The sequence below is a fragment of the Neomonachus schauinslandi genome, chromosome 14 (assembly GCF_002201575.2).
Source record: "Neomonachus schauinslandi chromosome 14, ASM220157v2, whole genome shotgun sequence".
In the NCBI taxonomy this organism is placed as follows: domain Eukaryota; kingdom Metazoa; phylum Chordata; class Mammalia; order Carnivora; family Phocidae; genus Neomonachus; species Neomonachus schauinslandi.
Window position 1 is genome coordinate 48,444,624 of NC_058416.1, and position 15,063 is coordinate 48,459,686.

At 38.1% G+C, this 15,063-nt stretch overlaps 1 pseudogene; it reads left to right on the forward strand.

Annotated features, from left to right (window-relative positions):
- The first annotated feature begins 779 nt into the window (after positions 1-779).
- LOC110577028 lies at positions 780-994 on the forward strand (annotated as a pseudogene).
- The last annotated feature ends 14,069 nt before the right edge of the window (positions 995-15,063 follow it).

Below are 15,063 nucleotides of genomic sequence, written 5' to 3' on the forward strand. Positions count from 1 at the left end.
GATAGATGATGTTCCACATAAGAAGGGATGTACAATGTCACTGCCTTCCATTGCTTGGAAGCCAAGGGCAAGACGATGTCAGTGAAACACCAGGCAGTTGGAGGGGTGAGGGTGTGTAAGCATGGACATGTTGGGTGTCTTTCTTTTTCAAAGATGATTATTTTTATTGAATAATAAAAAACAGACACATCTTTTTTACAACACATGTCTGGGAACTCAACCTTCAAAGTATTTTTCATTTAATGGGGCACCTGGGTGGCTCAGTCGGTTAAGCGACTGCCTTTGGCTCAGGTCATGATCCTGGAGTCCCGGGATCGAGTCCTGCATCAGGCTCCCTGCTCGGCGGGGGGTCTGCTTCTCCCTCTGACCCTCCTCCCTCTCATGCTCTCTGTCTCTCATTCTCTGTCTCGCAAATAAATAAAATCTTTAAAAAAAAAAAAAGTATTTTTCATTTAAGTAACCCCCAAAACAAACAATAACTAAAAGCAATATGTCTGCCAAGTTAATAATGCTTTTTCACATACATTATGATGCTATTTTTTCAAAATAACCCAATGAAGTAAATGCTTTCATTTTGTCGACGTTTGATTAATGAGGATATGGGGACTCAGAGTGGCTTGTCCAAGAGCATGCAGCGAAGAGGAAGCAGAATGCTGAACCGTCTCCAAATATCCACGTTCCAGGTGACACCACAGCTGCTGCACCGTTAAGTTTGTGTAGACGCTTCTTCCGCCCTGGGCCTGGAAGGGGGATGTGGCTGGGGCTTCTCTGGCCTCGCTATGTCTGCCATTTTCCATTTTCAGAGTCTGTTGACCATAATCTTGCTGCTTAAATGTACTTGTGCTTGTATCTGATCCTTGGCACCCAGCTTCCTGGACAGAAATAAAACTGGATTCGTGGGTATGTTTTGGAAGTGGCCGGAACTGGTGAACAGAATAGTCCTTATGATGCAGTATGCCGTAGGGTAATGGCCTTCAGCATCCTCTTCGTGTAGTAGCTTAGAAAAACATCCCTATTTAATTGCTATCAGATTTCAGTATGAAAAAAGGACTATCTGCAGAAAATAATGGAATGAATGATTAACCCTTTTATCTCTGAACACTGAGATAAATTTCCAGCTGCTGTTCTTTATTTTTGTTATTGGACCAGTGTCCTGTATAAACAGGATGTAACCAACCGTATAATGCTCAAAGAGTTTAATATGCCTGTAACAATCAACCTCGGTGCTGTCACCACAGTGTTACATTCTGCAAATGTTATTCTGTCGTATCAGACACCAGTTTTTCCTGAGGTATCTCTAAGGCACATAATGGGAAACAAAATTGGTAAATTATTCCAGTTCCTTTCACTGGGATTTGAAAATGACAAATCTTTATAGAATGAGAAAAAAAAAAAGTTTGTGGAGACAGCTATTTTTTTTTTTTAAATCTCAATCTTCTCAGGAATCAGTTCTTATTTTTATAGTGTTCTCCCTCTAGGCCCATATACTCAGGCAAGACGCCCTGCTCCTACCAGTCCAGCCCTCAACTTTTCCTACACGATATGCAGTAAGAACATACAATCTTTAAAGAAATAATAATTTATTATGTTTTATTTTGCTTTTTCCTTTTGTGGTGAGAGCACTTACCATAAGATCTACTTTGTTATCAAATTTTTAAGTATACAATACAGCATTGTTAATCGCAGGCCTTACATTGAACAGTAGTAATTCTCCAGAACTTATTCCTCCTGCATGACTGAAACTTTGTACCCTTTGACCACTATCTCCGTTTCCCCATTCCCTCTGCCACCGTTGTACTATGAGCTTCCATGAGTTTGACTATTTTATATTCACATGTAAGTGAGATCACAATATTTGTCTTTCTCTGGCTTATTTCAGACAACATCGGGCGCAGTCAGGGTGGTATGGCCGTAGACTCTCTGACTTATTTCATTTAGCATAAGGTCCTCCAGGTCTATCCATGTTCTTGCAAATGGCATGATTCCCTTCTTTTGCAAGGCTGAATATTTTTCTATTATATATATCTGTCTCACATTCTCTTCATCCATTCATCTGTTGATAGGCATGTAGGTTGTTTCCATATCTTGACAATGATAAATAATGTTGCAATGAACATGGGAGTGCAGATACCTCTTCAAGATCTGGATTTTAATTCCTTTGGAAATATACCAAGAAGTGGAATTGCTTAATCAAATAATAATTCTATTTTTAATTTTTTGAGGAACCTCCATATTGTTTTCCATAGTGGCTGCACCATTTTGCATTCCCATCAATAGAGTAAAAGGGTTCCCTTTTTTCTATATCCTCACCATGTCTATATATGGCCATCCTAACAGGTGTAAGGTGATAATTCATTGATAACTCATTGTGTTTTGTTTTCTGGGGTGGAAAGAAACTTTTGGAGGTGATGCCTAAGTTTATGTCCCTGATTATATGATGGTTTTATGGGTGTATACACTCTCTCCAAACACATCAAGTTGTGTGTCCGTATGTCAGTTATACCTCAATTAAGTGGTTTTTAAAACAACAGAATAATTTGAGGAAATAGGTAATTTAAATTGTGGATTTCCCTAAGAAGTTACAAAGTCTGGAGTCATAACTCTTTATGCTAAAATATATGTTTACTTTATATTTCTAATCAAAACACTTCATCTCTCAGTCCAGTACATCAGCTGTCATCTTTTCTCCAAGAACCAGTGGGTGGGAATCAATTTCACATTTATTTAACTAAAGCACCATTGGTTGGTTTTACCAAATCAAAGGAACGTAAGTTTTTATGAGCTACATGAGGACCAGGATCTTGTCAGTTCTAAATTACTGTTCTATCTGGAGACTCCCACAAAAAATAGAAATGAGTGGGTGAATGAATAAAGATATGGTTCAAAGGGAGGCAGGCCTCCCACTCTTAGGAAGCAGAAAAATGCTTGTAACTTTTATTTGGCACTATTTGCAGTGAGGGACCCTCTTTATATTATAGTGGCTGAAAATTGAAAACTACCTAAATGTTAGGTCACAGGAAGTTAATTAAATATATTATATATAGTCTAGACATGCTTTACAGACAATTAAATCAACATTGCCGAAGTCAACTTAACGATAGATCACTTTGGATGTTTTCAGTAACATAAAACACTGACTGAAATGGACTTGAAAGTAAGGACTTTTATTATGGCACATATCAGGAAGTATAGAGGTAGGACAAGTTTCAGGTTGGTTGATTCCAGACCTCAGTAATGTCATCAAGACCCAGGTTCTTTCCATCACTCTGCTCTGCCATCCTTAGTGGGTCAGATTTGCTTTAGGGGGTTCTCTTTCACTCTTTCAAGATGGCAACAAGGTTCCAGGTGCCACATCCAAATACAAGCAATGTCCAGAAGCCCAAAGGACTGTCTCTTCAGTTCTCTTATCTAGGATCAGGGAAACTTTTCTTAGGAGTCCCCAGCTGACCTCCCATTATGCCTCAGAAGAGAATCATATGCCTTCCCCTAAACTAACCACTGGAAAGAAGAATAGGATGGCAATTATTCGGGTAGACCAAAGAAGACAAACCCCCTTGATCTTGGATATAGTCTCCTTTATCCAATGGTGAGAAGTAAGCCTCTAAACAGAAGCGCTGAATGGGTATCAGATGTATCCATCAGGATAGGCTAGGTCATACAGCAGAAATAAACACCCCCAAAAGTCCCAATGATTTAAAATAACAGAAGTTTATTCTTTCTCATGCCACATGTACATCACATCAACAAGGACCTCTTTTCATCAGATATCCAGGCTGATGGAAAAGTTCCAATCTCAAACATTGCTAGTCAAGTTACCATAGGGAAATAAAGAGCTCTGAAAGTTATCAAATAAGCAATTAAATACTGTGGCTGGAAATTATGTGTCAATTCCATTCTCAACTCATTTAATAAAACTAGGCACATGGCCCTGCCCATCGCAAGGGTATCAGGAGGTGTGATCCTATTACGTCCCTAAAGAAGGGAGAACCAGGAACATTTGGCAAGCAGCATCCTATTAGGTAAGCAATGGGAAAATATTCACGATATTCTATTAAGTGAAAAAAGCATGTGACAAAAACACATCCACTGTAGTATCCCAAGTATAACTCCGTGGGTGTGAGTGTATAACAAGCTGAAAATTATTGTTATCTTAACAAATGGCAATAAAATTCCTCTTACAGAGTGTACTGTATTTGCTAAGGAAGATACCTTATTAAACCTCTTGAGATGGAGGTATGAACCTGAAAACATAATCCATTGGGGATGAGAAAAAAGGGAATAGCTGAAGAGTTCTATATTAGAAATAAATAGGAATTCAGGATGAGGGTGAGCAAGGAAGACGGAACAATAAAAAGGAATCAGAGGAAATTGTCAGGCACTACTGAATATGGCCCAAGTACTCTCAGGTATCTGAAAGCAGGGTTTCTCAACAAAGGCACTATTGAAATTTGGGGCTGGATAATTCACTGTTGAAGGGGAGGGCCATGCTGAACATTGTAAGATGTTTAGCAGCATCCCTGGTCTCTATGCACTTAGTTGCCAGGACTTGTGACAACCAAAAATGTGGTGACAAGCAAAAAGGACATCTGACTTGTTTCTAGTTTTTGGTTGTTACGAATAGTGCTGCTATAAATATTCATGTCTAGGTTTTTGTGGAACTATAACTATAGGTTAAATATCTAAGAGTATAATTGCTGGGTCATCTGGTAAATGTATATTTAACTTTGTAAGAAATTGCCAAACAGTTTTTCCAGAATGGCCATTCTAGTTTGCATTCCTACCAGCAATATATGAAAGTTCCATTTACTTTGAATGCTCAACCAGCACTTGGTCTTGTCAGGTTTGTTTGATTGATAGTTTTTCGGCCATTCCAGTAAGTATGTAGTGGTATCCCACTATGGATTAATTTGCATTTCCCTATGACTAATGATACTGAACTTCCTTCCATGTACTTAATTACTATTCACATATCTTGTTTGGTGAAGTGTTAAAATTTTTTTTTGCCAATTGATATAATTGAGAGTTTGTTTCCTTATTACTGCATTTTGAGAGCTCTCTATGTATTCTGGATACAAGTTTTTTATCAGATACATGATTTTCAAATATTTTCACCGAGTCAGTGCTGGTCATTGTATTCCCTTAGCAGTGGCTTGCTCAGAGCAAAAGATTTTAATTTTGATGAAGTCCATTTTATCAATTTTTTTCCTTTACCAATCATGGTCTTACTATTATATCTAGAAAACTTTTGCCTAACTTGAGGTTACAAAGATTTTCTACTAAAAGTTTTACGGTTTTTGTCTTACACGTAGATGTATGATCCATTTTCATTTCTGTAAAAGTTGTGAAGTTTAGGTCAAAATTTTGTTTCATAAATGAATGCCCTATTATTCTAACACCATTTGTTGAAAAGAGGATCCTTTCTCCATTGAATTGCTTTGCACCTTCGGCGAAAATCAATTGACCAACCATATGTGTGTGATTCTTTTTTTTTTTTTTTAAGTAAACTCTATGCCCAATGTGGGGCTTGAACACATGACCCCGAGATCAAGAGTCACATGCTCTACTGACTGTGCCAGCCATGCTCCCCCTATTTCTGTACTCTTACTCTGTTCCATTTATCTATATGTTTATTCTTTTGGCCACACTCTCTTGATGACTATGGTTTTATAGTAAGTCTTCAGGGAGCCCTCCAACTTTGTTCATTTTCAAAACTGTTTTGGTTATTTTTTTCCTTTGCCATAAAATTTTTAGAACCAACTTGTTTATATCTACAAAAATCCTTTTGATATTTTGCATGGGATTGCATTAAATCTATATTCAGTATAAGGGCAATCAATGTCTTAATAATATTGGGTCTTCTAATCCATGAGCAAAGTGTATTTTCCCATTTGTTTAGGTCTTTGTTGATTTTGTAATCAATATTTTGTCATTTTCAGCATACCAAACCTGCATATATTTTGCTTGATAATATAACTAAGTATTTTATTTTTAAAAGCTATTATAACTGGTCTTATTTTTGTAATTTCTATTTGCAAGTGTCCATTGCTAGTGCTTTAGTTTATGATAGTTTTTATATGTTAACCATGTATTTGTGAACATTGCTAACCTTGATAATTAATTCCAGGAACTTTCTAGAAGATTCCTTATGACTTTCTATGTAGACAGTCATGCCATCTATAAATGGAAACAGTTTTATTTTTTCCTTTCCAAAATGAATGCTTTTTATTTCTTTTCCTTGCCCATGGTGGCTAGAACTTCCAGTATGATGCTTTATCCCTCATCTTAGGGGAAAAGCATTCAGTCTTTCACCATTAAGTATGTTAGCTGTGGATTTTTTGTTGAGGTTGTTTATCAAATTAAGGAAATTTCCCTCTACTTCCTGAACATCTTAAAATATAAATTGACATTGAATTTCGTCAAATGCGTTTTTGCATCTGTTAAGATAATCATGTGGTTTTTCTTCTCTAGTCTGTTAATATCATGGTTACCCAGACCGAATTTCAAATATTGAATGAACGAGCCTTTATTCCTGAGATAAAACCTACTAGGTCATAATGTGTTTTTCTTTTAATGCATTACTGGATTCAATTTGCTAACATTTTGAGGATGTTTTTGTCCATGTTTATGAAGAATATTGGTCTGAAGTTCTCTTTTCCTGCTATGTTTTTGTCTAGGTTTGATATCAGGGTAATGCTGCCTTCATAACATGAGCCTCCTCTTCTATTTTGCTGGAAGACGTTGCATATAGGTGATATTGTTTCTTCCTTAAATGTTTGATTAAAAGAACCAATTCCTTGAAAGACACAAAGTACAAAAGTTCACTCATCTAAGTTTTTTAAATTTATTGGCATAAACTTGTTTGTAATATTTGCTTATAATTCTTTTATATATGTATTTTTTAAAAGATTTATTTATTTATTTTAGAGAGAGAGAGCACAAGTAGGAGGAGGGGCGGGGGGGGGAGAGAGTGAGAGAGGATCTCCAGCAGACTCCCCCCTGAGCGCAGGGCTCTATCTCATGACCCTGAGATCGTGACCTGAGCCTAAATCAAGAGCTGGATGGCTCAAGCTGCCCAGGTGCCCCTCTTATAATTCTTTTCATTTCTCTAGGGTCAGCAGTGGTGTCCCCTCTTCCATTCCTGATTTTGGAAATTTGTGTCCTCTTTCTGTTTTTCTAACTATAAGTTGCCTTTGTCTTTTTTTCTCTCTCTCTTTTCAAAGAACAACTTTTGGCTACATTGATTTTCTTTATTATTTTTAAGTCTGGCTTCCTATGTTTGCACACCATAAGGGTTATCCAATGACTAGATAGAGATCATACTCAACTACCTCAAGCCAGTAAGCCCCTGTGCTATATCAATGAATTTGTGCGTGGGTCGAGCAGAAAATTCAAAGATCAAGTCATTTTTGAGTCTTCGGAGTCATTACTTTCCACTGGGCCCTTTTTCGTCTCCTCTGTATCTGTGCACGGCCTCCTGGTTGGTGGGCACGATGGCTGACTTGAGCCCTTTCCCTGTCCTGCCATGCATTCAGGCAGCCTCAGGCAGGAATACGTTTGCCCCAGCCCCTACTGCAACCTCAGACTGAAGCCCTCCGCATGATCACCCACCTGCCTCTGAGACGGTTATTTCCACCAACAACACCAACACCACCAAGTCAAGTGAGCCTCTTTTGACTGTGGTAGAGAAGCTGGCAGGACTCAACCTGGCAAAACGTAGCCCTGGCAGAACCCCAGTGTCTACTGGGCTTGTGGGCGCTTGAGTGAGGGAGAAACAGGAGCATCTGTAGGCCAGACCGCCACGGATGGACCACATTTCCAAGTGTAAATGCTTCTCAGATTATTGTAACCTTTAGTTGGGTTCTGGAGTGCTGAATAGGTTCTTGTTTGTTTTTTCACTTTGTCCATGCTCATAATTGTTTCTCAGGGACAAAAGTTGCCACTCTCCTCACTCAGCCATAGCTGGACTGAGCCAGTAACTTAGTTTTGAAAAATACAGAAAGAACCTACTCAACATTAAACTGTTAATTATATCTCTATACATTCCCTGACTATTTTTAATGTTATACATCTATTTTACATGATAGGAAGCAGTGTGTACATGTTGTTTTGAATTCTGGGTTTTTTTAGCTTGTTATTTTATATATTCATTTCAACACATTGGCATAACCCACAGAATACTATCATGTTCACATTCCTCCAACAACAGTATACTTTTAAAAGTCTGCAAACACATGATTCTTTCAATTTTGTATGTGGGTTTTGGAAGCCAACTTTGTTCTTTCCAGGTTGCTTAGAAAGCTTTCATAAGCTCTGTGAAATAAATATTCTTGTCACCATCTCTATGGCTTCTTAGAGATTCAATAAGAATAATCTCTTACAGATTGTGAAGAAATTCTAATGTTCAGAACATATTCTTGACAGGCCTTACGACCCCACACTTATTATGGGAGTGAGTAACTGCAATGTTTATAAAGCCATATTACAATATGTAACTGTGATTTGTAATGGTTTGGATATTTGGGACCCTATTTTGGATACAGACTTTCATAACATCCTCCATTCTACACCCAAATTCTATATGTCATTAATTTATGTAGCTTTATCTATATCTATTCATCTATCTATAATTAAAGTGACTTGAAGTCATTGACATTGATAATAAATATTTTATGACAACCCTAGAGATGACTGGATATATGCTGGGTATCACAAAACCAAATGTGATCGTTACAGTATAACTGTTAACACTTCTGCTTTTCAAGACATACTAATCCTATATTGGATAAAAATGCTTTAGACCAAAAAGCACCTAGAATGAGAATTCCATATTTCCTAAAATTTCATGAAATAATATACTTCCAAAAGTAGTAGTTCTCCATTATACACCTATTATTGAACATACTAAAGTCATTGTGCCTTACTTTCTATTTCCCACTCTGTTACAGCATAAATCAAATTGATTTGGTGTGGCTTGGTCACAGCACACAATAATGTCCCAGAAAAAAAGTGTTTTAGGAAAAGCAAAAAGAAACATAAAGAGGTGACAGTTTTTCTTTTAAATCCATATGCAGTAATAAATATATCAATGCTACCTATGGATTTTTCAGAAAATTTTAAAAAGTCTCCATAAAATTCATGTCATAGTCTTCCAAACATACTTTATTAGCGAACAGCTGTTTAAAGTTAACCAAAATAACTCCTTACTGTATTTTCATACATTCATTCCCCAAATCAGCACATTGTAGGCCTCATTAAGGTTGTTTTTTTTTTTTTAACCAATTGCACAGATACTGAATATGATCTGACTTGTGGGCAGTTCCTATGTCAATTTCTAAGAATTGACAGCAAGCTCTGTAAGAGCCAGCCCAAGAAATGACTGCCACAAAAGCCAACGATGTGGATGGAAAATGCAGAGTCTGTCCACGAGAGATAGTCCTATGCATTGGTGCCAGGGGCATTGGAAAGACTGAGCTGGGCTCCAGGGACACACTAGAGCCATACACAGGAGGCCAACAAAAATAGGTAGGAGAATTGAGGGAAAAAAGCAGTGCATTTTAACCTTGCAGAGAGAAAATTACAGGGAGATAGGAGAGCAATCTTTGAATAGTTGGAGTATGGTTGTGGCAGGTTCCGTTTCTCATGGCCTTACCACCATCCATCCTCCCCACCCTACCCCTTTCTTCCCCACTAGCCAAACAGGTCTGTTTAGGTTGCCACAGAGACCCCTTGACCTCAGAAAGAAGAGGTCCCACCCAGGTCCTGGAAGTAGAAGCATGGTGCGTTTAAACCAGCCATAGTAATCTCATCTGCTACCACCAGTCTAGGGGTGACCATGAACCCAATTCTGGCTAAGGAGAAGTCTGATAAATCAGGCTTTCAAGAAAGTTTCTGTTTACCTTTTAAGAAGAAAAGGGTTGAATGGCATGCCTTTCACTGCCTAGTTCTTTCTTCCTACCCGAGGATACAGCAGAAAACATGCTAAGAATGACAGTGTAAGGAGACAGACAGCACCCGTATCCTTGAGAGTTCTACCAGCTGGACGATCAGTCTGCAGATATTTTGCTTTGTGAGAAAGACAAGCTTCTATTTGTTTAACGATGGTACTTAGGTGTTCTGTTTATTGCAGCCAAATACTCCAAGCTGATACTGTCGTCATAAGAAGAATAACACATTTGGTCCTCAGACATTCTAGAAGGCGAAACTGAAACTACAGAGTAGGAATTATGAGGAAGATTTTGAATCAATGTCAGAAATAATTTTCGAAAAACCAGAATTGCTGGAAAACAAGGTTGCCTCTGGAGGCAATGATCTTCCGTCCCAAACAAAGCCAAGTAGAAGGTGACTGACTCTCTGGGACGGGTGTTCTTTAAAGAAGGAATTTCTGGGGACGCCTGGGTGGCTCAGTCAGTTAAGTGACTGCCTTCAGCTTGGGTCCTGATCTCAGGGTCCTGGGACTGAGTACCACATCGGGCTCCCTGCTCAGTGGGGAGTCTGCTTCTTCCTCTCTCTCCACTGCTCCCCCTGCTTGTGCTCTCTCTCTCTCTCTCTGTCAAATGAATAAATAAATAAAATCTTTAAAAAAAAAAAAAAGAAGGAATTTCTGCATGAGTTAGGAGGTTCCACAATCCCTTTGAACTCTAATTACTATACTATGCCTTTATATTTGAAAAAGACACTACTGATGTTTGCTAGTCATATATGAAAAAACAGGCTTTAAAAGGGTGACAATTATTTTTCTAGATTGCTCAGGAGTGAGAACAATGCCTTCCTGATATCAGGTATCACCATATTTGAAAACATAGAGATTTTGTTCCAAGTTTCTTTCATCTTGGCATTTGTGTTGAACCGGTCAAATAGTGTCCCATGATTTAGATTGCAGTAGATTGTATTTGAATTAAAGACCAACTGTTTGGATAAGACTGTTCTGGTCAAATTTCCATTTTGACAACACTGCTTTTCTCTAAATGAGTCACCTCATTTCTAAATGCTGGATGCCAAACAAGCTCGTCTTTTGTAGCATCTTCTCACCAACCTCAAATACAATGTACCTTATTGCTCTGTGTTCTCAAGGGTCTATTAAATCCTCCCTTTATTCAAGTTCAAGGATGCCCCATGAGCATCTACTTCCATACATTATGATCCAGGCTCTGCATGTAGTCAACAGAGCAGAGGCGATATTTTAGTGACCATATTCTGGCTATTTTCTGGAAATCTAGTGTAGATCAATTTTTTTTTCTACCCCCAACCCCCTCCAAATTGTAGACCAATTTAATGTTAAATTTGACTTACCAGGTGGGACACCGAGAAAATCACTCACGAACTTGTCATTTTGAGCACATGTCTACACCCAGGTCTCACGATGTTTACTGAGCACCAGCTATGAAAAAGGTGTTTTTTTTTTCAGAGACTCAAAATAAATAAAATATAAAGCACATTAGAATAAGGATGATGAGAGAAGTAACAGTAATGATGTCTTTTACTTGTTTGCAACACTTTTTCTTTTATATGTCAGAACAGACATTATTATTTTCATTTTATAGATGAGGAAGTTGAGGCTCAGAGATATGCAAATAATTAATTATAAACAAGCCAAGTGAAACAGTCCCCTTGTAGAGATACAGGTCCACCATCCCTTATCTGAAAACTTGGGGCCACCTGCATGTAGGAATTTTTCAGATTCTAGAGTGATAATGTAGTGTATATATCATCTATTAACTAACAGCCGCCTGAGTCTGGGTTTCCCTCTGTCATCAGACACATTAATATATTTATGCAGCAAAAATGTATGAATATTCCTATCAGTGAGACAAATAACTATCAAGAACCTCAGATCAGTAAGGTAAGATTTTGCAGCCAAGTAACTTACATAAAAGCTTTCCATTTTCGGAGTTTTTTGGATTCCACAAGTACAGAGGGAACCATAGGCCTGTTCCAGAAATAGAGAACTAGTCTGTTTGAATTGGAGAATTGGATTGAGGGAGATTTCACAAAAATTTCACATTTTAGCCAGACCTTGAAGAACCAGTAGGGCTTCAAAAACCAGAGAAGTAATACACATCTTCTATAAAGGGAATTCAACAAACTCAACACAGGAGACGTGGTGCAGGAAAGGCACTTTGGGTTATCAAAAACTTGGCTCCACATGACGTTTGCCACTATCCCCAAAGGCCCAGCGATCCGCTAGGGTGACCAACCATGCCGGTCTGTGCAGGATTGTTCTAGTTTTAGCACTGGAAGTCCTATGACCGGGGAAGCCTCCTAGCCCCAGATACAGGGACCATTGGTCATCTAGCAGCTCCATGATCTGCTTTCTTTGTTGATGAGGGTCTAATTCAGCTGAACTCAGAGTTGCCATTTGGGTCCATGCTGCCAGTGAAAGTCCTTGGCTGCACCCGTGGTACCGAGAGCAGGCCTTTCCTGAGCCAGTCACAAGCCCAGGCTGTAGTGCGTGTGCATGGAGGGGTCTACTGCCTGGGTGCTGGGGTCCATCTCGGCTGTGCGCCTCCAGAGCCAGACCCAGAGTCCACAAACGAGCACAATGAGGATTTCAATATAATACATGGAAATGGAGCATTTTAGGTCACTTTTTTCTATACAAACAATTCATTCTTGGTGAAGAGACTCTGAGTTTGAATAATACCTCTACGGATTACTTAGGGAGTTTGTTTGTTGATGGTTGTTAATCAAGTCCCAAGGAAGGCTGGCAAATCAGCACAAACAAATGAAAACTTCAGTCAAAAAACAATGTTTGCGAATATCCAGATGTTTGGTGTCCCGTAGTCTCAGCTTCGACGTTGATCATTTGGAATTAGGCTGATGGTATGAAGCAATGTTCTTAGAGCATTTCACACACAAAAATGTAAAGCTGGATTTAATATAGCCAAATGATAAAAGCCAAATCCAGATAACATTTTCTCCAAAAGAAGCAAACATGCCCAAACAACTTGGCTAACACCTATATTTAGTCATGAGGGTAATATTAATTACCATCAAGTGGTTTTGTCCTTTATTAATAGCATATCGTGTAGTGTTTCCTGGCTCTAGTTTCCCAGAGGATGGAACAAGAACTGTCCCTGCATTCTCCACACGCCTGCCTGAAGCTGGCATAGGGCAGCCTCCCAGGGGCTCAAGCATGGACATGACAGAGCCCAGCCAAACACCTCCCTGCTCTTAGCCTCACAGAGAGCGTTGATAGGAGCTGTTTTAATTCCAATGGTTACCAAGTTGTACATACTCTTTAAGTGACACAACCATTATTTACAAACGAGGGTGTGTCTGCCTTGAGACATTTTTGTTTTCAGAAATAATCATAACCACAACCTTGGGCAACACAAATAAGAACGACTGAAAGAAGGTACAATAAACACTAACAAAGCAGACTTTACAAAATCTGATGTATTTGGCATCAGTTGATTTTCAAGAAGAAAATCAGTGACATTGAACCAGTTGAATGAGGAGGGCAAGCAAATGGGAAATAAAGGCCTAATATATTTCAAAACAACCAAGATATTCATAATAACTGCAACAAAAAAATAAGATAAAATTGACAACATCTAAATAATACCCATGGAACTCTTGACCAACTTCAAGAAAAGAAGACACCCCCACCCCCACACACGCACTGATAAAATAGTCAATATCCAAGGATGACCTATTATCTTGTCCATTCATTCATTCATTCATTCATTTATTCATATGTTCATTTAACAAACATTTATTCAGAACCTATTATGTGTCAGACACGAGGATAGAATGTTGAAAATGCATGATTTCTGCCCTCAAAAAGTTCACACTCCAGCGGGAGAAGCAATCAAAGATCATCATGGAATAACCTGGTGAGTAATGTGACTTTAATAACTAACAGTCTTTCCCATTTGGAAATAACTTTATAGTTTACAAGATTCCTTCACATCTTTTTTTTTATCTTTCTGCATCATTACGTTGAAGGCATGTCTCTTATAAGCTGAATATGGTTGAGCATATTCTCCAAAACAATCTGAGATTTCTGTCTTTTAACTGAAGAATTTGTTTACTGATATTTGACTTATTTCTACTATCTTTTCCTGTGTTTTCTAAAACCATATTTCTTGTATCTTTTTCTCCATGTTCCTGTGTTATATGGGATCAAACTTGCTTTATTCTCTTTTGTTTCCTTTGACGGACTTGAATTTATAGACTGTATTTCTATTCTGTTAGAAGTTACCATTTAAAAATCTTTGGGCGCCTGGGTGGCTCAGTTGGTTAAGCGACTGCCTTTGGCTCAGGTCATGATCCCAGAGTCCTGGGATCAAGTCCCACGTCAGGCTCCCAGCTCAGCGGGGAGCCTGCTCCCTCTGACCCTCTCCCCTCTCATGCTGTTTCCCTCTCTCTCTCAAATAAATAAATAAAATCTTTAAAATTAAAAAAAAATTTTAAAAATTAAAATTTTTAACATGGGCACGTGATAAAGTCAAAAGTCACCATTGGCTCTATCCTCTTCTCCAACAAAGCAAGGGACTCTCACCCCTCCTGCCAGCCACATTATTATCAAATGTTTAAATTCCACTTTATTTTAACTCTTATCTAATTACTCAGTATTATCATTACTGGTTTTTGGGGTTGGTTTGTTTGTTTTTACATCAATGCTTATTAATTTTACTTATATATTTGCCAATTTCTTTGTTTCCACTGTTTTCAATTTCCTTCCTACTGAAATACAGGAATACCCTGAAAACTGATTTTTAGATGCACATTTTCCTGTATTTAATTCCCAAATTTTATAAACCTTATTTATTTCTAAATACAATGGTTTTTCTGCTAGTGTTTTTATAGAAAAAAAAAAAACTTAGTTCATCTCAAAATTTCATCAACACTTTAAACAAAGCAATGTAAAAATAGAGTCTGAAGTTTTATTACAAATACAATTGGTAGAATCATGTGAAGACACTGAAAAGCCCACTGAGAGTCAGCAATGTCCCCTGCGTGTTGTTGGTGCTACAGAGAAGCATCAGAGGGTTACTCAAGACAAGTGTCTGTTAATAGCCACATTCACTATTTTGTAATCAGGAAATAATGCTTTAAGCA